The 25859-nt window shown below is 37.9% G+C and overlaps 2 long non-coding RNA genes across 3 annotated transcripts; both read right to left on the bottom strand.

Annotated features, from left to right (window-relative positions):
• Window positions 1-315: 315 nt before the first annotated feature.
• Window positions 316-14646, bottom strand: LOC310899539. Of its 2 annotated transcripts, XR_014584372.1 has the most exons (4): window positions 13331-14646; window positions 12526-12635; window positions 12315-12422; window positions 316-5655 (listed from the first exon to the last, which is right to left on the bottom strand). It is a non-coding gene; the product is annotated as an uncharacterized lncRNA (long non-coding RNA). The 2 variants fall into 2 exon arrangements; XR_014584371.1 differs by having other exon boundaries at window positions 12526-14646.
• A 155-nt stretch (window positions 14647-14801) lies between these two features.
• On the bottom strand, window positions 14802-24490 carry LOC310899540. Its single transcript, XR_014584373.1, has 3 exons — window positions 24243-24490; window positions 22601-22754; window positions 14802-16758 (listed from the first exon to the last, which is right to left on the bottom strand). It is a non-coding gene; the product is annotated as an uncharacterized lncRNA (long non-coding RNA).
• Between the last annotated feature and the right edge of the window lie 1369 nt (window positions 24491-25859).

Here is a 25859-nt window from a genome sequence, read left to right as displayed (position 1 = left end):
GTAAACTATCCATTTCATCGGAACAAATACCCAATCTGGAGCAAGCAGTGGCAATATAAAAATCAGCATTGTTACTCATCTTTGGGACAAAAGTCCAATCACCTCCCACCTGTCCTCTGCCATACACCATTAATATCCTTTGGGCAGTTTTTGAATACATATAGCTAGGTTATTGTAAATACAATGGCCTTTCACATACAGAGAATTACACATCTGAAAACTATCAATTAGTTTATAACAGAATAAATCACCCTGAATTAATAGTGGCAAGCAAATAAAAGAACAAAATGCACAACAAGCCACTATACTGAATTTATTACTCTCATCATTTGATATATAAATGAATTTTGTTTCTTTAAGTTTAAATAAAGCTGCTGCAAAACATTTATGTTGTAGTGCCAGAGATATACACAATTTAGTGGCCTAAGAAACTGGGCTGTACCTTTTCCTGAAATAAACTATCCTGAGAGAGAGAGAGTGCGAGGGAGATCCTTTCCATTAGGCAACAAGTGCTGGCTGTAGTTAAGGAGATGATACTGAGCTACTCAAATAGCTGGTACAGGATGAGACTGAGAAAACATATTTAAATGAATTGAGATTACAGGTGTTCAGCATCCAGATAAAACCAGCAAGCACAAGAGAGCTGCAAAACTGTGTCATATGTCTGTTAGTCTTCTGGAAAATAGAACATCTTGTTTAAAACAAGGGAAAGCATCATGGATTTTTGCAAGAGCTCTTCAGGGAAGAGTTCCAAAACATTCTTCACAACTAAAACTAACAGAAACAGCTTTTCCCAAAGTTGATATAACATTAGTCCTTTCCTTTGACTTAAGCATTCATATCTTTAAAGTATATGCAAATTATGTTCATATTTCATTGACTGGAAAATATTTAGTCTTTTCCAAATTGTTTTAATCAATTGATTTCTCCGGTCTCCAAATAATTTGGGGGTTTGCCCTTAAAATTTCATGTTTGCAGCAGAGAATTTCCAAAGCAATTAAAAAAATTCTAAATATCAATGAAACTAGTAAAATGGTTAAGATACAGATTTTTTTTTTCCCCCCTAGAGGGAGGCCCAGTATGTACATTAGCTATCCTTTGTGACACAGAACAACCACGTACAGTTCATCTGACACTCTTACACTCATCTCTGTGCAAAGGGCAGTGAATTGCCTCGGCTCCTGGAACTGTACACCTCAATTTTCAAAAATCTGACTGAGATTTATTCTAAGTCTGCAATGAACTCAACCACACAAAAGAGGCAGATTAAGGCCCTTCAAACTTCTGTGGCACCATTTTTTGAAGTCACTCAACTGCCAGGCCACTGCTTATTGCCTCAGCTCTTTTGGCTTAGCTCTGGGAAAATCATACATAGGAAAGGACTGACACACAGATAGGCACTCGCTGCATAGAACACCAATAACTTTGTTTTGTTCTCTGTATGCTGACACATCATTATGAACTTCCTCTTCCATTTGAGGAAGACCAAAACCATTGCTCTGAGGACCCAGAAGGACTTCAGAATTGTGTATATAACACCAGAGAAAAGGTGTAAATAGGAAGGTTTTCTTCTGTAACATTTTTACCATATGATTAACGAGGATTTTTGTATTAATTAGATAAGTTTGACCAGAGTAATAAAAGACTAACTAAACGAATGGAAAGTTCTTGGTTCAATGAATGTTGCTTTTTGCCTGCAGCAAGATTTTAACTGTAACACCGCATAGGAGCACTATACCTAACTCTTAAGAAAGCAGATAAGTCAAAATATAACACACTTGATCACAGCTAAATATTTGAAAGGTTGATTTCTAGCATGTCTCTCTCCTTTTTTCATTCAACATCTTCTGGCAATCAAATCCAAGTGCCTCACACCACTAAAAGTTTTACAACCTTTTCAGGACAGCTGCGGCTGACGTACGAATTTCTCATCATATCATAGTAGGTGCAAGAAAGCTCATTTGGCATAATTTGTCATCTGAGAATGCAAAAATAGGTCACGTTAATAAAAGAAAGTGTGAGATCCTTGCCACAGGTTCTGTCAGCCAGCGACTCATGCAAAACCCCTATAAATGCAACGTGAGTACATCCAGATACACAACTATGGGGCAATGGGACGGCAGATATCAATTATTTAAGGAAAGTCTGCCTGGAGACAGCCATGCCAAGCACCTGAATCCACTTTAATGGTGGAAGTGGACACATATGCTTGGGGACTTCAAATCCTTTATGAGTAACACTCACTTATGATATATGAACAGAGAACAAACTTTAAGGGAGACTGCAGTGAGCGTGTGATGCCGGAGGGAGTGCGCCCTGCATGGCTGTTGTGGCTGCTGATGTTCAGCGATGCTCACAATATATAGTTCAGTTTCTTGTTGCACAGATGAAAAGTTAGGACGTTCAAGTGATCTGGCATACATAAACATTTCCATATCACAGCTGCTTGCTTTAATAGTGCTTACATTAAAAAGCTTAATGAAAAATTAAGTGAATAATGCTGCATGTTGAAAAAGTACTGCTTTTGACAAACTGATTAACTAGAAAGCCTCTACCAGCACTTCTTGGATGCATTCCCAGGAAAACCTCTTGTGTTCCTGCTATTCCTCATCCTAGATAAATAAAAGAATACAAAACATTACTCAAATATGAAGAAATTTGTTTTCAACAACTGATAGGAAGCATTTTGATAATACTGTACTTCGTGTTAAAATAGAGCTTAACACAATACTTCAAAGTCCCCAATGCATTTGTTAAAAGCAGCAGAATATAATACTACAGAAAACTTTACTCCTCAAATCTTTCTTTTTCCTCCACCAAAATACAAAAATTTGTGAAGTTCATGGAAGACAAGAATTTAATTTTGCACAGTTTGAAAACATTCAAATCAATTCACACCTATGTGTTTTTACAGACTCTAATTCCTTTGAGTTTCTATTTCATGAGATTTATACAAGTTACCTAGAACCATAGACTACATCAATGTTTGCTCTGAAAGGCAATCAATTTCAGGCAAAACAGTGAGTAATTGGGGAGCAAAGTGTTAGACCAAAAGCATCATCACATATACACTAACAGAAATTGTAATCTCAAAAACTTGTAGGCAACAGCTACACAAAATGGCAGCAGGAAAGAAAAAAAAAAGAGATGGGGAAAAAAAGGATTTCATTACAAATGAAAGACAAAAGACTAGAGAAAATGAGAAGAAAGAAAAGTGAATGCTTAGAAGAAAAAAGAGAGTGCTCTGGCAATTTACAAGCGGAACGCCTGGCAGGAGAGAAGCAAAAAGTTTGGCAGCAGAACTTGAAAGAAACGCCCAGTGGGAATAAGCCTGAGAGGAGGGAAGGGAATAGACACAGAGAGAGATGGAGGAAAGGGGGAGAGAGAGAGAGGGAAGAAGAGAAGAGTTGTACTGTTGCTGGACCACAATACAAAACCTTACCAGCCAGATGTGTTGTCATGGTTAGCAGGCAAAAAACTCCTGAGGATTTGTCAAGGCAACGTGCTTTGTGGGGTGAAAGCATCTGCAATTCTTCTTGGAGGGTCTAAATTAAGTTAGAATGTGAGGTTTCTATTATGATTATATCCCTAATTTTAGAGTTGTAACAATGGTCTACGTCTGTATGATGGTTCTACTCTTATTCTGGTACAATTTTATTGTCATGCTTTTTCCCCATTTCCTGTACTTCTGTTCACCACTAGCACAATTGAGCAGCCAGATGCAGACTGTATTGTTAACTCATTTGGCATGCTGGATTCTGAGATGTCTTCTTACATAAAATGATACAGTGGGTACTTTGTAATGCTAATGCACAATAGAAAAATCACCTGGAAAAGGTGCATGATTTGGGTTCTTCCACTAAAGTATTAAAAAATGCCAATGCTAAACAGTGTAGAATGTATAAAAGAGTGAGCAAACTAAATTACCAGGGATTAGTCTGTGGGATACCTGTATTGGCTAGTTTCCTATGGGTCCCTTCAGGTACACTGAGACTTATAAGTCTCAGAGGTGAGAAGACCTATCAGGTAGTTGGTGTTTCCCTAGACACAGATGCCATGTTTGCTTCTACTGTTATACCTTAGGTCTCTTCCTGGTGTTTTTGTTCTGTTGCTCTGAACACATGGCCAGCAATCTCATCTTGAAATGTACCTTTCCCACAAAGTTTTGTGTGTTATCCTGAGAGTGTTTCTGAAGAGCATTCTTTTCAGCTTGTATCAGATAATGATGCCATGTGTTACATGGATGCCTTTGGAGGATTTTAATCCCAACAGTATTTTTTCCTCATGTGCAGTTCAGTAGCCTTTCATTCTGTGAACTTAGGACATGGTGTTTCTCTTCACCACAGCATAGGGGTGGAAATTATATTTCCCTCTGTGTTTACAGTTTGCTGGAGCTCATAAAAACATCGATGCGTTATGAACAGAACATTCCCGTAACTACGAGGAAGAATTGTTTTCTTCCTGGCTCCTCTTCAGCACTCAACAGTTAACAGGACCAGGCTGCCTCTTCTGAGCCCATGAGATATTAACAAAGCTCTTGGCCATGTACCACAAGAACTTCTGCTCAATCTGATTCAAGAAACGTACTGTCTTTTGCAGAGGAACAGGAAAGAAACATGGTGAAGTCTTACTTGGCTCTTTTCAGTAGAGCTGACAAGCTGTTGTGGGCTGAGTGACTGTAGGCTGAATAAGCTGGCAAGGAAAGAACAGTGTTCTTGAAGCTTGACTCTGTAGCCAAGTCTGATGGGTAGCATAACATACTGTATAGCCTCTAGTCAGAATAAAATCCATAAAATAAAAAAAAAAAAATAGAGCATGCAGTCATCAAATCTATTCATATGTTCAGGACTGGCTGCATAATCAAAGGAAAATTACTTCATTGGGCACAGTGCCCAATAACAAGCTGGAAGGGGTGAGACTTCTATTTCTTGGATTTAATTGTAAGCAACAACGATGACATCTCTAACCCCTCAAAACTTCTGTTTTTTGAATAGTTTATTATGACCTTTATGTTCACCATAAACCTGGAGCTGTGAAACAACTCAAAGGAAATCCAGAAAGCAAATGATGCTGCCATCGTGTAGAAACTGCACATATAAGTAGGAAGAATTTCTCTGATTTGAAGCATAGCCAACCTTTTGCATTTGCAGAATTACTTTCCATTTCACAATGTCTGTACTAGTTCACCATGGATCTATGTTTCAACCTATATGCCCTATCACCTTATGACTATTAAATTAAAATGCTTCAAGCCAAATTTTGACTCCTTGGCTGAGGCAATACCTTGAGGCAAGTGCACTCCTTATGAATGCCAGCTGCCTTCCTCCAAACTCTGCTCTGACTTGGAAGAAAACAGGCACATGGGCAGAAAGAAAGCACCAAGTAATTTCCCCAGTCTGGGGAAAACGCATCTCAGCATTTCCGGGAGATATTTTTCTGCTCTGTTCTTAAAAATCTCCAAAGGAAAAGACTCCATAACCACCTTGAATAGCTGTCTGGTTTGGGATATCAGCTCCTCCTGACACCAAAATGTCTTTGCTGCATGTTAACCAAATACTTCCTGCCTGATCCCTAGGCGACACACAGAATCAGCCGGCACCATCCTTCTCACAGCCAGCTTTTTTCGAATCACAGAAATTGGACCAAGTCTTCTATCTGCAAAACAAAACAAAAGCCTCCAGTTTTTTTCTAAACCCCTTATTGCCCTGACGCTCTCCTCTGAACTCTAACTTTTCTATCTTGAACGTGCTTATATACCATACTGCCAGTAAGTCTCTACTATTACTGAGCACAGTTGTACATACAGTCTGATAGATCATGTGTCTACCAACATACTCCTGAATGAAATCTTTTTTTTCTTTTTGCAACAGCATCACACCACTGATTCATTTTTGAACCCAGTAAAATATTTCCATCCTTTTTCCACAGTATTATTGCCTGCTTACATGACCCTTTTTTACACTTGTATATGAGATTTCTTCTTCCCCACTGTCATAATTTGCATTTGTGCACTGAATTTCATGTATTTAAGACCATTTCACCAATTTATCCAGAGTCTTCGCTTTCACAGTCTGAACTGTTTCAAACCCCTTCCATCTGGACTTCCTCCACAAAGTCTTACACCAGCCTTTTCCACTGGCCATGCTCCGAGCCATTAATGAAAACACTGAAAAGAACTTGATTTAAAAAACATTCTTAGGTTCTGTCCTGAAATGCCATTCCGTTTGACATCTATATTAGTTATACAGGCTTGGTGCCTAAGCATACTCCACTAGCCCTTTGTATAAAGGTTTTGATACCAAAGTACAGGCACATAGACAACGTGCTGGGCAACGCCAGGTGTAGCATTTTGATGTGCAGAGAGCAAGAAAAGTCCTGAACATAACCAGAGTGACATTTAGATTCCCAAAGTAGGACATTCTTGAATGGAAACAGAGAGTAGTCAGTTCTTCAACAACTACAGTTCCCTTGATCCTCTTTTTTCTTCCCTTTCAAAAGCATTTTCTTTAATGTCTTGCCTCAAATCTCTCAAAATTGTATCAGGACTCTATCAGTTCTTGGAGATAATTGTTAATTTCTAACAGAGACTGCCTCAGCTAATCTCTCAAGTGATACATAATTCTTCAAACTCCCGATGTATGCCTAAATTAGGCACCTATTCCTAAATCTCTTTTTTCAGTATTTAGTTTGCACTCTTAATTATTGGTTGTCAAAAGAGGGTTAAGGATTTTATTTATTTGCATGGTGCCATGCGAAATCAAATGTATTTAAATAAATGTTCACAATGTGTAACTGTTCTTAAAAAATAAATGTGATGCTGAGACCAAAACAAAACTGATAAACAAGAAAAAAAACTTGTTATTATCTCCTAATTAGAACCACTGATAATTTTTTATGTTTCATTTGACAGTCTTCATCTTAATTAATTCTACACAGCAAAGTTAAATTATTCTGGTTGATGAAGATCATCCTGACTCCAAAGTATACTTATTAAATGAAATTAAAGCATGGTGCTAATCAGACGAATGAGCATGTGTTACTAACCAAACATACAAACCCTAACAATGAGATAATCACAGGTAGGGTGACAGATACAAACCGCTACTATTTGAAGCTACTAAAACGTTTTGAGCTTCTTTAAAGAGCAATGTAGATGTTAATCCCTACAATCTCCAGAAAGAACATCCTTTGCTTTTTTTTTTTTTTTTCCATTGCTTGTTTCATACCTCAGAAAATACAGGCAACACCTGCATTGAAAAGAGACTGAAGATAATAAAAGTAGTAGACTGGGAGGTTGTACCAGAGCCAGGCAAGACTCACAGAGCTAAAAGCGGGGCTCACTGTTACATAGTGCAAGGGCAGTTTTCCACAAATGGTCTTGGCACATTCATCCAACAAGTTATTTCAAAGGGAACCAGGAAAGTCTGGATTCAATACTGTTTTCCACTGACCTCCACTAAATCAGGATATGTTTGTCAGATCTTGAGTTAAGGCAATGCTAATGTGTGTGTATGTATGAGAATAACACTACACAGGTAAGCAGACCCAACAAAGCTTGCATTTTGATGGGATGGAAATTTCTGAATTAGCTTCAAAAGCTTTCTGTTGCTCAATGACAAGTGAGATGATTAACACCAGAACAATTTGCTTTCATTTGCATAGAACACACGGTTCTCTGGCTGAGAAAACTATTTATAATTTTTTCTGGCAAACGTCTGACAAAACAAAGAGATGAAGACCTGGCAGTTCAAACCTGTATCGTTGCAGGATGCAGCCTGACATAGTAACCTTGCTCTGGCTGAAGTGAAAGAGATTTTGGGGCATAGCACAAGTATCTTCTGCAGACCTCAGGAGTCAGGAAGGTTTTTGTACTGGTCTGCTCTTGGCCTTGAGGGGTCATTTTGGCCCCATGTGGGCAGGAGGATGTGCAGACATGTGCAGCTCCCCAGCTTCTTGAATCATTCCTCAGCGAGTGGGGGCTTCACTCACTGAATGAGGACCAGGGTAGCTATGCAGGCCATAGGTACTCAGTGGCAGCTTACCGTCCCCAAGTCCTTTTGGAAAACACATTTTTCAGACTGATGCAGGTATGTTCAAGGACTCCCACAGTTTAAGTTAATTTCTCACATAACTTTTCCAAGATAAAATATAAGCACTAGTGAAGTGCCATGTGCTATGAAATACTGTGGATTAAACACCTGAATATAATTACTACTTTTGCACACCAATTACTAATGGGTTCTCTGGGGAGAGGAAGAAAAGCCAGCTTATGTTTCAGAGAAATCCAAGTCCCTTGCTTCTCCAAATATACAAGAGGAAGCTCACCCAAATATTTTGCTCCCCAAAGTACCCTCCTTCCTGCTGTTTCTTATTTTGCATGGGTTGTCCATAGATGTAATTAAACCCAGATTTTATCTTCCAGAAACAAACATAAGTTACATATAAGAAAATAAGGTAGTGGGGGAGACAGAGCTGTGGTTTGTATCATATTGACCAGACCCTTCAGGCTCTGTCACTGGTTTTTTTGATGTGTGCACTGAACTACAGCATAATAAAATATATTAATCAGTATTAATCTCTTTCTAATCTGAAGATTCTTATCTTCCTAAAATACTTGACATACAAAAGGACAAAAAAATGGATAGAGATTATTCCTATTTTTTAAATTTGCATTCTTGATCTCAGTAGTTTCATTTGCACAATAATCCGCACCTTTATTTTGCACCAGTTTGAGCATGCATTTTTGAGTCTGCAGTTGAAATTCAGAGAGAAGGAAATAGAGGAACATGTAACTATTTGTTTATATACAAGGAGTAAATCATGTCATGTTATTCTGTGAGTGCATTTTTATTAGTAAAAGTCACTTGGGTGGAAAAGTATAGATCTAATTATGTTTACTCTTTCTATGGCACACAAAATAAAAGGATGTATTCCAACACATATATAACTTCCAGTGAATTGTTTCAGGTTATCCCCATCTGTTTACAACTAACATTGAATTGAATTTGCCACTTTAGACAAATTATATAGATAAGGACTAAAAAATTGACAATATTAATGATATCACTGTTGGCATAGGACCATGATTTGATTCAAATTATAGTGATTCAAATTACAACTTATACAATAAAAATTTACTCATCTCATTGATTTCATAAATGGAATTTTCATATGTAGCTCTAGAAAGAGCTGTTTCATCTTAGAAAGAAGTGTATCATCATCTGTTTTCATCTAACAGTGGTGCAGGTGCATTTTGTCACACTCCAGTGTGCATTTCAGGAGTTCACATCCATCCCATTTATCATTCAATGATGAGTACGGGTCACTCTGCCATTCTTGAATACAATTAAGTGCATTTTGAACCTAGGCAGTAGAATTTATTGTTGCTAACATATTTTAAGAATCCATTCAATCTTAAGATTGAGAGATACTTTTGCTTGATTTTTAATTTCTAAGTACATCTGATTTTTGTGGCTGGTTTAACAAGATCATGAGACCCTGTGTTATACCTGATAGATGTTTTTCCCAATTTCTAAGTGCACAACAACTAGCATATATGAGTGTAACACTCAAGATACAAAGATGGCATAGAGATGCAACATATCCATGCTTAGTGTAACATATACTTTACAAGAACTGCATATTTTTATACCCAGCATTGATTTACTCCACCACTGTGTTTATTCAATAAACACAGCGTTTCACACCACCAGCATTCTTTGGAAATACATTATTTGGATAGATTCTTTTCCCTCAGCAGTGCCTTAAGTAGCTACATATAGATGCCCTAAATGAAGCTCAGCCATGAACTGCAACAGTAACACCAACCTGTATTAAAGCCAGTCAGAGTTTTGGGTACTAAAGAATGTGGGATACTTTATATAAACCCTCACAACAAGAATCATATTACTAATTAGCTGCATGCCAAAATAAACATGGAACAAGGACATTGCTGAGTTAAAAGAAGAATAAACCTTACTCAAAATGCAAGCCCAACTTTTTCCTTGAAGTTTGAAAATCCATCTAGCCAAAAATTCTTACACCCATTCCAACACCCTCTTTCTTGCATAACTAGTAATCACGAGCTATTTTCCAAGCTTCCAGGTATATTACTTAGGTTTTGTTTGTGTGTTTGGTTCTGTGAGATGACAGCAGTAGGTGTTTGGGGTGAAACTCTGTACAGTCTTGACATGGTGGAGTATCTCAAAATTCATTCTCTCAACAACTGTCCTCCTCTACCAGTTCTATGGTTGGATAAAAGAGCTCAGCTTAAACAACCTGCCAGAAGGACTTCTGTTGAACAGTAGAGTTAACTGTCAGTTTACAAGGTCTCTAGAAACAATCTTTTGTATTTTTTTTTCCAGTGTCCCATCTTCAATATTCTTTATATGACCCATAAGGGATGTGGTCACATATCCTTCATTACCTCTGTGGGCACAGCAGACTGTTATTGGCCCAAAGGGCTGAGTGATGTTCCCCAACCCAATGCCTACTCTCAGATACAGATTATTATGCTTAAAGCTTTTGTTTCAATGGAGAATTAGTTCTCTCCTTTTCATTCTGGGGAATAAAAAGAGGTTGAAATTGCAATTTGTAATTCATAGGCAAGTTAAAATAAAACCTTCTCCGACATGGTGCTGCTGCCATCCTTTCACAATATTTTTCATACTCTCCCCACAAACCCCTCCTTGTCTTGACTTCTTTTACTCCTGGGAATCTTTCAGAAGAGGGAACGTGTGTCAAGACATTGTAAACCCACATTCCTTTCTCTTAGGGGCTGAGAAACAAAGATGCTCTGAAGTTATGGCTAAACATGTAAAGACACAAAGACCTCCTGTGTAGCTGTCTCTGGTGGGTCAGCTCAGGCAGCACAGCTTGTATGATCTGTTATGCCAAGAAGCCTTTTATACCTTTCAGGGCCATTAAAAAGCTGCCTAAGGTGTAGGATACCGGCAAAGGACCCAGAGTACATTTCAAATGCAAATTTAAGAATAGGAAAAGCTACAACTGGAGGCAAATCAGACAGAAATGTGAATGCCAAATCCTGGCAAATGTATGTCTAAGCTGTGTGTGCCTGGCTCCATGCACCTAAACTGAAGCATTCTTGGCCCAAGAGGTAACTTGTTCTGGAGAGAGGATGTGGAATCATTTCAATAGCAGAAAAATATCCTATTTGTAACTCTGTTATCTTGTGAAGAAAAAACATTGTGGTATCAAAGATGGATCATATGAAAGATGGGCAACAACCCACAGACAGCCTAGTGGTCTTACAAGGTCTTACCATAACGTACTGCTCTTTGCCAAGTTAAAGAGGAAACATGCCAACAAAAACAGTTATTCCTCCAAAGATGAGACCAATTACATCCATTTTGTTCAAGGCCAACAGCTTCTGGTTTCCCCTGAGTTCTGAACTGGTGGTGCAGGGAGGGGGCACTGCTTCTCACAGACAGTTTCCTCAAATTGTGCTGCTCTGAACTTCTGGCCAAAACAGTCTTGTGCCAGGCAATTCAAGGTCTGCCCCTGTGAGAGCTTTGGCATTGCATCAGTCAGTCAATTTGGTGCAATGCTTTTGTCCTGTCGAGTAACCCTATAAAGCTGTGAAACTAGATTCTAGCAGTTTGCATCTTCTTGTATCATTAATATTATGATTAGATTCAGAATGTATCTCAGCTTAAACAATTCTTGTTTATATATAGCCTACACTTTCGCTACACAAGATTAGGCATAAGCAATATCCTTACTCAAAACAGGAGCTATACTGGATAATAAAATCTTTAGCACATATGAAGAAAGCATTACCTAAGATTACTGTGGTACAGCACACAACCCAATCAGAAACACCTGGCATGGTAAATTAATGTTAAATCATGAAGTTTTTCTTCTAATATACCTGTCAGGATATCTCAGTCATCCAAATATACTAGCTAAAAAACTGACTTGAAAAATTTTGGATCTGGACACCTACAACACGCACTACATTATATTTTTTTTCTAGTTAATATGCAACAGCTGATGTAAATCAACAAGCTTTCTTGATTTCAGTGCAGTGGTGCCAATTCATAGTACGCAAGGATTTAGCTGTATTTTCCTGCTGGAAAACAGAGCTTATTTCAAGCTGTCCAAATAAATATACTTTTAACTTGTATGTAAATAAACAAAAAGAAATGAGACAGACTTGTTTTGATGTGACTGTTCAATGAGACATCCTTCTTTCCCACAAGTGCACATTCATGCAGCACTGACAAACCCCCAGGCCTCACCCTTCTTAGTATTTTCTCTGTCTCAAAGAAGTTGTACTCACAATCTCACCATACCTGCACAGCATTCCAGTCTCTTCTCAGTTCCATCCCCCACCTCAGATATTTCCCCCTCTGATGTCTCAGGACACACAGGAATATACACTTAGAAAAGGGGTCTGCCACCTGCAATAGTTAGAAGTTTATTCATAAAGAGGAAAAAAAAACACTGCTTGGCAGCAAAAATCTTGTGTGCAATTTCACAGAAGCAGCCAAACGTGTACTTTACCAGTTCTTGGTGTTCTTGCTTCTTACGGAGAGCTGTGTGCACATGTGTGTGCATCCCTGTTCCAACTAGCACAGGAAGCCTTGTTTTTGTCCTAAGGCTGTCCTGGGATCCTGTAACAAAAACTTCTTACTGATAGCAATTTGTTTGCTTTCTGCAAAGTAATTCTGACTGATGGCTTTCCTTACTCAACATGACTGTGAGAAAAGCTGGACTGCAGAGGCTTGGAGAAGAGAAGCTCTTTCTCTGCCATACTGAAACACAGAACATGCATGCATTTGACATGGCTTTATACAAACTTTACTTTTGAATAATGTGCTGCTTCTACCATTTTGTAAATATGTACAGCAATCCTGGAAATAGAAAGATGATTTAAAAAGCCTTCAGCTGCAACCTCAATGTAAGAGTCCCATGTCTATCTTAAATGCACTCTCCAGAGTGGTTTTATGTAAGTACTGTCCACGTGTAACCAGAAAGATGACCAGATGCACAAATCTATGTTTGCCTGGTGAAGACCAGCAATATCATTATGACAGCACAAAACTGGAGTAAAAAAATTGAGATTAGGGGGAGTAGGGGATGAAAAGCCTCAAGAAACAATGCAAAACTCTACCTACATAAGTGCATCACCATAAAAATATTGTCTTTAGACTACATTTAGTTTAATGGTTTTGATCCCCAGCAGAAGACCACATCCGGGGGAAAGTGGAAGAGATGATCTCGGAGCTACTCACAGTAAAGAAGGAAAATTTCTATAGAATAAACACTTTATGAGAATAAGGTAACTTACGCCAGTGGTCAGACTCACACATAATATATGGATAGAGCAGTACGTCTGCATGATCTGGAATGTGTTTCAAGCATTGGAGCTAGTTTTTCCATAGTATATTTTCTTCTCTGTGAACAATATTAGAACACTTAATTTAAAATAAATAACACAGACCTCAGTAACAGCAGTCATAAGATTTCATCCTTTTTGAATGAACAAAAAGTAATTCCACTGCAGAACCGTAAGAAAAATACTTAAAAACTGGACAGTATCACATCACATATTTAAGACAAATTTACTGACGTTTACTTGCTTTAGAAAAGAACATAAAAAATGGACTTGCAAAGGGACATTTACTTTTTCATGTTTAACTGTAATTAGACTACCATACTAGAATTAAAAAAAAAAAAAGCTACATTACTATAATCTGTATCCACCAGCTACAAATTTTTGCTTTAGAAGATAAATAGTACATTGTAAAGTTATTTGCATACAAACTAAAATACTTTTAGAAAGAACTGACTCTTCAGGTGCTGTATTAAAAGGAGCGTGCATTAAAAGGAGTGTGGCCAGCAGGTCAAGGGAGGTGATCCTCCCCTCGACTCCGCCCTGGTCAGGCCTCACCCGGAGTACTGTGTCCAATTCTGGGCTCCCTGGTACAAAAAAGACAGAACTCCTGGAAAGAGTCCAGCAGAGGGCCACAAAGATGATACAGGGCCTAGAGCATCTTCCCTATGAGGAAAGGCTGCAAGACCTGGGTCTGTTCAGCCTGGAGAAGAGAAGACAGAGGGGATCTTATCAATGTGTATAAATACCTGAGGTGTGGGAGACAGACGGATTTGGCCAACCTCTTCTCAGTGGTTTGTGGGGACAGGACAAGGGGCAATGGCCACAAGATAGAGCACAGGAAGTTCCACACCAGCATGCGAAAGAACTCCTTCACAGTGAGGGTGACGGAGCACTGGAACAGGCTGCCCAGGGAGGTTGTGGAGTCTCCCTCTCTGGAGATATTCAAGGCACGTCTGGACGCCTACCTGGGCAGCCTGCTCTAAGGAGCCTGCTTTGGCAGGGGGGTTGGACCCGATGATCTTTTGAGGTTCCTTCCAACCCCTTCGATTCTGTGATTTTCATATTTATATTTCATATTTATATGTAGATACCACACAGTTTTAATTCTGCTCTGCTCTCTTGTTCCAAGCCAGCTGTCCTGGTTCCAGTTAGGACAGAGTTAATTTTCCTCCTAGTAGCTGGTAGGGTGCTATGTTTTGGATTAGGATGAGAAGAGCGCTGATAACATGCTGATGTTTTAATTGTTGCAGAGCAGTGTTTACACCAGGCCAAGGACTTTTCGGCTTCTCGCTCTGTCCTGCCAGCGAGCGGGCTGGGGGTGCAACAGGAGCTGGGAGGGGACAGACCCAGGACAGCTGACCCAAACTGGCCAAAGGGGTATTCCATACCTTATGGCATCATGCTAAACAATATATAGGGGTGGCTGGCCGGGGTGGGGGGCCGGCTGCTCGGGGATAGGCTGGGCATCGGTCAGCGGGTGGTGAGCAATTGCATTGTGCATCACTTGTTTTTTACATATTATTATTATTAATACTATTATCATTATCACTATTATTATTATTGTTATTATTATATTCCTGTCTTAATAAACTGTCTTTATCTCAACTCACAGGCTTCACTTTCCCGTTTCTCTCCCCCATCCCAGAGAGGGAGGTGGGAGGGTGAGCGAATGGCTGTGTGGTGTTTAGCTGCCAGCCGGGTTAAACCACAGCACCAGCAAACGAAACCTTTTTGTTTGTTGTTTCCTTATGTCTTTTTGGGACCAAAAAAAATAATAAATTCCAAACACTTTTGCATGAGCCCAGACTGCTAGCTGCTCCCACACTTTAAGCACAGAGTATTAGATTAACAATAATTATGAGAGGCAATAGGTCACTACCATTAGTGGGTGTCCCACCATTAGAATAGAATCATAGAAATAAATGAACTTTGAATAAGGTAATGAAGCCAGTTTTCACGTTAATTTAGACTCTAAATTAATAAGCAGTCCATTGATGCTCTACAGGAAGAAGCTAAAAATCAGACCTGCAGTTTTGATGTTCACCCCGAATACAAACAATGGGACATATAAGGGACACAACAGTGCCATTTTTAATTTCCTAATGAAATCCTGTATTAGAACAAATACTATTATTCAACATCAGTGGAATTTTGCTAGCCTAAAACAACAAGAAATGAGATCAGAGTCAAATCCAGATTTTGCTGTAGAAAATGGAAACTACTTAAGAAGAAAACTTAAGACCTACTTCTCTGTTGAAAAAGTTGCCAGATGAGAATTCCTGCAACACAGTCTGATATTAGCTAACATAGAGAACATAAAGTATTAATTTACTGCCCCTGCTCCTCCTCTTGAAACCAGCCAGATTTTATCTACAACTTTCCCTAGAAATTGTATTTTATTCTTACTGAGAGCTTGCTTCCCCTATGTGTTCTTGGAACGAGTGCAACGTAAAATATCAAAGAAAGCAAACTTCATATTTGTTTCAAATAGCTTGCACTATTTCACTTTCCACATAATCATCTGAACACTGAATCTTTAATTGTAAATGAAGGGAAGAAAAAATTACTTGATATAGTATCAACAGTTTTAAAAAATATTTTTAAATAACTTGCCTTAACAAACTCTACCTCAAGATCTGCATGCGCAGGTTGTTCCTGATCTCAAGTCAACAAAGCATATAAGATTGCCATTGTTCTGTTTCTGAATTATCAAAATAATAATCCCTCCAAGACATAAATAATTTTTATCTCTGAAAGTGATTTCAATGACATTTATGCAATACCAGCAAGCCTACACTTAAATGACCTGACAAATCAGGCCTATGCTTAGTTTAAAGTAAAATCCCTACCTAATTTCTGCTCACATTAAGATGACAAGATTTATAAAACATTATGTTGGCAGCTGATCAGCGGTGTTTTTCAGACTCTGTGGCATTGAATATGACATGTATTTTTAGCTAGCACCAAATCACTGAGAAATGAAAGAGAAAACAATGGCTGAGTTCTGCAGCACAGAAAGATATTTTTCAATTTGAATAATGAACTTTTACCTCATGACTAGTACAGAATATTTGGATTCTTCTGAGGTATTCTGAGAAAACACATATTGCACAGATCATTTTTATTCAGAGATTCTATTTTCTGTGATATTTTCAGCAAATTACCCCATCTTCCCAATACATACACATAAATCATACACACACTTTCTTAATTATTGTAGGGAGTGGTGTTATAAATCTCTCCTTTTCCCAAGATCTACAACCTCATAAAATTAGAATAATGTGCATCATCTCTCTTGCGTAGCTTCTGGCATGTCGTTTTCATCCTCCTTCCAGCATAATCGAACACTCTGTGGGATATTTGTAGTAATAGTCATCAGTCTCTCTAATGAAAGATGCCTGGAAAAAATATGGTAGTTTAAATATTATATGCTATTTTATAACAATAAATTCTAATTTTGTGCAAATACATATGGTTTCTTAACTATACTAAATTTGGCTATGTCAGTTAAAACATTTTTATATTGGGCCATTGATGCTGAAACTAAGACTATTCCAGAGAAGGTGGGTATAATTTGTAGTTAACTTCAGGAAAACTCTCTGTCTCCAAATACCTTAGAAAAGAGAAAATTAATTATTTCCCATCAGACCAGTGTCACTCATCTCTCAGAAGAAGGAAGACGGAGGGTCTTTATACCTTCATGATTTCCCAGTTAAACGTAAGCACTTTAGGGCAATACTCCTTCCTGGTGAGCCAGCTGGGCATAGGGGTCAACAGACCCAAATAAGGGACTGTGTGGAGAAGTGTTGCTACCAGGTGAATTACCTGTGCCTCTTCTTTTCTTGGGGATAGATGGAAAGAGCTTTTTGGGCAAGCAGGCAAGTATAAGAAACTCAGGTTCATAATTCGGATGGGTGTTGCCTGAATTTGCTTCAGATATAAGAGCTGGGAGCAGCTATGCACCCACCTTCAAATAACCATAACTAAAGGATGAAAATCATGCTATGGCACAGCCCTGGAAGTCTAATTTCGCCAAGTTCTGATCAGAATTCTTACCTTCTTCATAGATTAAAAGGGAATAAAGCTGCAGAAGAAATCAGTAGGAAGAAGAGATGCTTTGTCACCATTCAAACCACAGGCTACTGGAAGTGACATCAGGCAAAACAAGTTTATTTGGATACCAAGGGCCTGTCCTCACAGAGAGCACATTGGAGATAACAGACCAGACTTTTAGCCAGCATCAAGGGGCAACAACAGGACGTGGGTTCGTAGACCTTGAGCTTTGAGGAAGAGGTCCAGGTTCCTACCACTAAATACATCCAGGATTATGCAGTTGGTCTTATACTTAGAAGGGGGTGTGCACAGAGACCCTAAGAGAAAAGACCTTTGTAGCTCTGCTTGAATTCAAAACAGGGTACATTAGTGCCACCTCCCTCCACCATGGGCACAGTATTTTACTAGGACACAGAAAAATGGCTACTCCATTAAACTAACATGAACAGTGGCTTGAAAATCAGCTGTTTCTAAAGGAATTCAGCAGCATACAGGACACCATTAATCTTTTATCAAACTTCTAGATAAGATCTTTCTTCTGAACTCCTACAAGAGCCTCTGCAAAGACAACAACATTTCAAATGTAATTGTTCATCTCAAATACATTGGACACTGTTCTTTTGTCCACTTACATTTCTCTACGCTACTGTTACTCTCACAGCTTTAGAATATAGCATATTTTAACAGAGCAAAGATTCTTACTGCAGTACAAAAGACTTGGAAAATGAAGCCTTGCTGGTCAACAAATGCTAACAGAAGCCGACAGAGGTCCACCTGGAGTTTTCAAGGATTTATTGGCTTCTTTGACCTCATCATGCTTTTTTTTTTTTCTTTTTTCTTTTTTTAATTAATCAACAGCAAGTTTCTTACTTTTACAGTTGTCATATATCCACAGATGAAAGACTTCAGTCTAATGTTGACTCCTTCCTTCGCATTGCTGTTTTCACAATTCTGCAGTTCTACTCTTGTTGCTGAACTTCAGCCATTCTTGCACACTTAATTTGTCCATCTCCTTTGCTAACCCAACCAGTGAGATTTACACCAAGTTTGAAGGCTAAATTCCATTCTCTGTTTCATGCAACCCCAGTTCTAGAATGTAAATAGAAAGTAATAACTATTGCCTAATAAACCTAAAAATGTGCCTGTAAATCCACAGGCACATAAACTCCTAATGCTAGGTGGTATATAATTATACAAGCAACCCTACTGATTAAGTCATATTTAACATGGATAGCAGTCATATTTAGCATGGATAGCAGCATGGATAGATAGTTTTGTACTTTGTCAAGTACAAAATTTAGAAGTCTGGAATTTAACTCACTTTCCTATTTTCTTTTCTGGTTAACAAGCATTTTATTGACTTCTTGCTTTACCATGGCAATCCCAGATAGATTATGTTTAGGTTTCTGAGAGTTACTATCAGTTAAGCTTAAGTTTCTGTCTGAGTAAACACTACTGCTTTTATAGAGTTGTTCCTTTTACGGAAACAATAGGAAAAAAGCCACTTACCAAATGTGGTAGTAGGCAATAAAGATAAATCCTGGTAGTTAAGACAAACAATGTAATATAAACTTGATTGCAATTTACCAGAAATGTTGCCACATCAGAATGAGTCCAGATTCTGCAGAGCAATTGTCTTGAACCAAGGAACAAAGGAACAAAAGCCCTCTCTTGCACTGTAACTGACTTTTATACGGTCAATTACAATGAAAATACTCAGAGAGCAAGGCACTAAAATATGTACAGCTATGAAATTTCTAAAACTCAGGTCCAACCAAGCCATGCTTTGGAAATATATTGCTAGTAAAAACATTTCTTTGAATAGCTCAGCTTTGATTTCTGAAGTGTTTAAGTGCATTCTTTAGCTGAAACCTTAAGACCAATTTGTGCCTTCACAGGCACTCACATACACCTAAAGAATGAATCTCCCTCAGAGAGAGTTCAAAAGAAACTGTCAAGAGATACAGTTCAGAATTTTCACCTTGGATGATACTCAGAAACTATGTCCTAATTAGAGATCTTAGAGAAATGATAATGAAAGGTTACTCTTTCAATTACCTGCAACGTATTAATGCACCTGTGCAAGAATTTACACATTTGCAATGACACCAAAAGTTTTATTATTCTAGAAGCCTCTCCTCTTATGTCCTACTTTTACTGTAGCTGTTCATGATATTCATTATCCAGTATATTTGTTTTATCACACAAATCACCATGATACTTAGAGATGCTGTAGGAATTAAGATCATAGGAAACCCATTCTTCCAGACTTCTCCAAGACAAATGCAATACTCAATAAAATGATTCCACTACCCGACCTGGAATTTTATGCTCCCTCTGAGCATGACATATTTTGCACCTACGAAGTCAAAGAAATGCCAATGTTATTTTTCTTTTATTATCCAGGGCTGGTAAGCCGTTTCAGTAAAAATAATTTATACCAACTGTTTCCGGTTAATGGAAATTCAAAGTCTTCAGACAATGTTTTTTATTTCTAGTGCTTGAATTCTCAGGGAAATAGTGAAGTATAATTGATACCATATGCTTTTTATTGTTTTCCACATGAAAGAATCATGATATTCAGGGAATCACTGAATTATGCTGTGGCATTGTGCCAAATCATCAAACAGTAAGGTCACAAGTGATGAAGGTACAGTACTAGTATGGAAATAGTGTTTGTCATACCTTTGAATTGGAGGTTTATTTCACTTTGTCTGAGTAAACCCAGTATAGAAAATTTCTGAGGCATTTCACAGCCTACATACAAAGCACCTTCTTGTAAATTTTTGAAAGAAGTACAAGAAATGTGCAAATGTTCATCACCAAACAGGATTACAAAACAAACAAACAAAGAACAAACACCATAATTCCAAATACTGCATTACATTAGAGACAGATCAGTTGCTCTGGTGACTTCAAAAATGTTAATAACTAGCAAATATGAAAATGACTGTACCTGCTGTATTTCAGGAATATCACTCAAAATAGGCTTTTTCTTCCACACTTGTGCCTGCTATTATGTCACTAATTGATTTGGACATGAATTTATCTGCTTTATAGGTCCGCTTCACAAAATCACAATTAAAGGAATATTTTTAGAAAATCTAGCAATTTTTTCACCTTTGGAAAAGCACTTTTTACTTTGTTGCAAATCTATATCAGATTCAGTAATGGAATCTTTTTATCATTCTTTGACTTGTTCTTTGATGCTACTTTGCACCTCCATTTCTGCTGTATCATTTCAAGCTGAAAACTTGCTAGAAGGAGAACATCATCTTCATGACATATAGCTCATATTGTGGAGCAATTAGGTACATATCCAATAATTAGCATTCCAGCACCAAATGAGAGTCAGAAAGCTCAGTGCTTCGATCATATATTACTGTTTTATTCCCCCAAACAAAATCATTTCAGATAGCATATAAGTAAAAAGCACTAGTCTTGAAAAGATACAAAGTCATGTTTTTCAGATCCAATTTCTACTTCATTCTTCTATGGTAAAAGTCCAGAACTCCAGAATGGAGTTTTTTCAACAGTTAAATTCAAAAATTTTGTTCTGCCAAACACTCTGTCCACAGCTGGTTAATCTAGCTTTTTTTTTTTCTTTAAATGACACTGTTTTATAGCATGCTACTTATGAAAAACCAACAAAATATGATACGAAAAATTCAGACCTCAGAATTTCAAATAAATTAAAAACAACCCAACAGAATGTTAAGCATTTCATTACATGAAATTTCTTAAGGTTTGCCACTAATTACAAAATCACTGCAGTGCTTCGAGTTTGGCCAGTGCTTTACAAACAGAAGACAAGTCTTTCATTCTCAGAAGGCTTGCTTCTCATGTCAGACAACAAACACCATTACACAGGGAACAATCAGGCAACAGGAATGTATCTGGAGTTATAATATGGCTGAACTGCCTACAGAGCTATTGCAGATGCATTTCTAATCATCAAAGCATTTTTTCCTTTTAATTTGATTTACAAAACTGTTTCTAAAGTAATGCACATAATATCAAAAGATTTACTACCAATGGCTGATGAATTAAAACTTTCATTTAATAGTTCACATTGCAAATATTACCAACTAAAGTGCAATTGGCATTTTTGTATCCAATGGTAGGACTTCTGAAGAGAAACAGAAATCAAGGCAGATTTTCTCTCCCAATACTTCTCAGGCAGGAAATTTAATTTTTTGCCTTCTGGAAGGTTTCAGTTGTAAAGATTGTTGAAGGGACAGAATAGTGGTATGACCTAATTTGACAGTTTTAAAGAGAGGAAACACTACATTTATGGCAGGGACTATGCTATAATCCAATATCTTGGCTTTTTTTTTAGAAATAGAACAAACATTGCCCTGGGGTCTGAATAACATTTTGGATGATCTTAGAATCTTCCACCAAGGCTTCTCCAGGTCATGGATAAATTTACTTAAAAAACAACCCTCCCTCAAAACCTGAGTAGGCAAACAAGACCAAGGGAGAGCATAGCTAGTCCATTCTTCAAACAACATACAAGATGGCAATCTTGCTATTTTAAACTTCTCCCTGGTTCTTGCCTCTGTTAATACTTCCTTGTTGATAAATACATTAGCAATTTTAACAGATTCATTTATATCAGATCATTACCAAAACCTTTAATGGAAGGTTTCTCCGTAAAGGTTCAGCGCTTTGCCTGCTGTTTCAACCAGAAGTAGAAAGTGCAAATGATGGGACGAAAATAGAACAACAAAAATGATTTTAATTGCATCCTACGTTTTTGGATTTCACTGACTGACCTTAAGAATTGGGCCACATTAAGATCAATAACCAGCTGCATCCGCATTAGGATAATATTTGATAGGATAATATAGATATTTCCCCAGGCTGGCAGTCCTCTCTGGAGCAGTGTGATCTATTTTTGGTCCATCTTGAACCAACTCTGGCACATCCTGGGTGCACTGTTTGAAGTGTTCTTCACACATGGGCACAGGATATTTGCACAGCTGTGAATTTGGCATCCCTTCTTCCCTGCCTAAAGACCCATCCTACAAACATTTGACCTCCAGAGGGAAAGGTGGAAGGATAAGACATGAGGTTTACTTCTGAAAACATTTAGCAATGGTTCTGGGATTTACTGGCAGAAGGAAGGCAACTATATCACAGAACAAGGCCCGCAGCATTTTCAATAAAAAAATGGGAACTTACCCAAGAAACATTTCCGTTTCCATTTACAGGATGCTCAACAGAGGAATGAGAATACCTTGTGGTTTTTTTCTTGAGGACGAAGAAAAGTATCTGAGAATTCTCTTTCTGAGAAATCTGTGAGATTTATACATTTGTCATCTCCACAGAGCAGTATCTGCAGCAAGACAAGATGGAAAAATACCTACCTTTTAGCAGTATGTATACATCTGAGGTGCAAATAAAATGTTTACCTACCAAATATGTACATATGCAAATATCTATCAAGTGCAAATATCTACCTAGAGACCAAATTTTTACACAGAGGATATTTCATATTTGTCTCTATATTTTCTGGAATTGGTTATGAATGCAGGATTACCCTAGTAGCTTTTTTTTTTTCAAAATAATTACACATTCCTGGGTGTTTGCCTAAGGGAATTTGGATGTTCTCAAAGAAAGGGAACACTTAGGTCTTTCTTAGCAAGGGGAAATAAGATGTATTTTTGCTGGCAATTGCTACATCAGAAATAAAAGGATTGGGAAGGAATCTGAAGTACTAAAACCCATGTAAGCCCAACTCCCTGTTGTGAAGTCAGCAGCAGTTTACAGCCAGTTTTGATCTGTGTGTCTTGCCCCCATTTTCCAAATTAATTTGCATGTATGTTAAACACATACAGACTTCAACCTATAAAAATGTAAAAACTTATCACAAATAAGCTTCTGTTTAAATGCTATTAGATAAACAATAGCCAAAAAGTCATGACACTAACAAATAATTGGAGATGATTACTACAGCCATGAAATGCTTTTGCCAGGGGCAAAAACATTAATATTCTTTCTGTTGTACCCTAGCATATCTTAGGAAAAATGCTTGTCTTTAATATTTATTTAAACATGTGCAATGAGATATGAAGCTATGGATTCTGTCAAATACCCTGGAGGAAGCTTGTAAAGCCAACACATCACGTTTTTTTTTTTTGATGCTCTATTTTCTAATACCCTTTTTATGCATTTCCCAGATCTACCTATATAAGATTAGAAGCAAAACAGATCAATCCTGCTGCAGAAGTCTTGCCATGTGACTTGAGAGACGGCAATGCATTCCTTAGTGCACTGTCACTCCACATCTCCTGTCTCCTTGCAAATTTTATTTGGAGGAAGGCACTTGCAGTGAAGATACACAACAATTAAGAAGCATCACTTTCACAGTGCCTTCCACTCCTTCAGCTGTATGCTGTGGATTACTATGAGTGCCTACGCTAAATGTACTTTCAGGGATACTTTTACAGGGATACTCTTTATTTCTGTGCATAGGCATATAAACCTCTCACAAATATCCCACAGAGTATATTCCCTCTTGTAACGCAGAACCCATCTGGAAATGCTTCCACTAGTACACCATTTCTATTTCTTTCTCAAATATATTCAGCAAAATCACCAAACCAAATGGGAGGAAGCACAAAAACTAAGCACAAACAAATGATGCACAAGACATTCCTTTTCAGATTTGCATGGCTTGTTCAACCCCAGCTAAATAGCTGAATTAATAACATTTTTACTGGATACTAAAGGACTCTCTGATTTTGCATTCACTCCTAAGCAAATGGTTTAGAGTGAAATATTGAAAACACTATCAGTTCTGTGAAAAAGGCAAGAGTTTCACCTTGTTACTACTACATGTCCATTGCGGTCAAATAATTTCTTTGCATCATTTCGCAGCCAGTAACAACTCCTGACTTCCAGGCCAACAGCATGATCACAGCAATTATCTATCTCCCTTTTCACTTCACGCTCTCCTCTGAGAACATTCTGAGCCATCTGTTGTCAGCACCAGTAGGTCTACAGTCCCTGTAAGTATGCAAATTTGTTCAGGGTCAAAGAACACAAAAATCTCTTTTCCCAAATGTTGATCGCTACACCACCTTGCAAGTCACACCTGTCACAACAATCTGATCCCAAATATGCTCTGTGTCCACAACTCATGAAAAGTTGTTAGATGCTTAGTTCTAAGATAATAGTTACTTAACATTTAGTAGGAGTTCTCAGAGTGGATTGGTATAAATAAGAGCGAACGTTCTGTTCATTTTTAAGAGGTGTGTGTTTCCTTGCTGAACTCTGCTTTGATACTTAATTCACTTTAATGCAATTAACCACAGGGAAAAAAACAGCCCTGGTGCATGGAGGAACCATTCCCAGAGACTGTTTCCATTGATAACAAACAGACAGAGCTGTCACCAAAACAAGGAAGATTTAAATCCCAGCTGGGATTCCAGGGACTCCCCAAAGCAAGCTCTCCAGGAGATCGATGTAAAACTAGGATCTTCCACTTCTAGCTTAGCCATGCTATTGTGAAAATAATCCTGACAGCTTTTGCGTTAAACAGCTCCAGGCTTTGGACAGATACAAAAGGCTTATTAAACCCAAGCAAGAACCTATAGCTGGGGCCGCTTTTGCTAGGGGTGGTCAAATGTGGATTATGGATTTATTTTATTTTTTTTCCTGGCAGAGGTAGCATATGATTACTTCCATAAAGCCCAGTGAAAAATGATCTGGGTGCCAGAGCGTATCTTGTTCGCTTTTGTAAGCAGAAAACCAGCTTGGGACTTGGGAACAACGTCCTCTGATAGGGACCTCACAACCTTCCTCAGGATCCCTCCTTAGCAGGAAATGTAGATTATATACCAAAATAAATCAAAAGGCCACAGTTTTCACCGAAATTAGGCTGGATTAGAATACTATACCAGAATACCAATGGGAAAGATCAGATTTGATTTTGGCATCCAGAACCAGACTCTGCAGCAGTAACAAATTTTTGGCTCTCTTTTAGCTTATTTAGCCAGTAGCACTGACTCTGCAGTTGCATTTTTCACTACTGAAAAGTAGTAATTATCCCTTCTTCTTTTATTCGCGTTTGTCACAGCAAATTCCAATCAAGTGCAGAAACTTTTTGCAAGATAAATGTGACGGAGCAAATCTGAAATTCAACATCACTTCTTCCTCCCTTTCAAGGAAGCAGACAAAAAAGAAAAAAAAAAATACTGAAAGAGTAACTTCATTAATAAAAACATCTGTAAGCCCCAAACTCCTCCCCTCTTTATCCTTTACTAAGAAACTTACTCATATAGACTGATAAATATGCCATTTTCCTAACAAAATAACATGAATGAAACAGCTGAGATGTATATTGTTATGTATGTAGAGAGGATAGAAAACAGATAAGCTAGAAATGTAGTATCACATTAAAGAGGAACTATAACTGACATGAGGCCCATTTTTTTTT

This window comes from Anser anser, assembly GCF_964211835.1.
Source record: "Anser anser genome assembly, chromosome: 4".
NCBI classification, from domain to species: domain Eukaryota; kingdom Metazoa; phylum Chordata; class Aves; order Anseriformes; family Anatidae; genus Anser; species Anser anser.
This window is presented reverse-complemented; position numbering and strand designations above follow the sequence as displayed.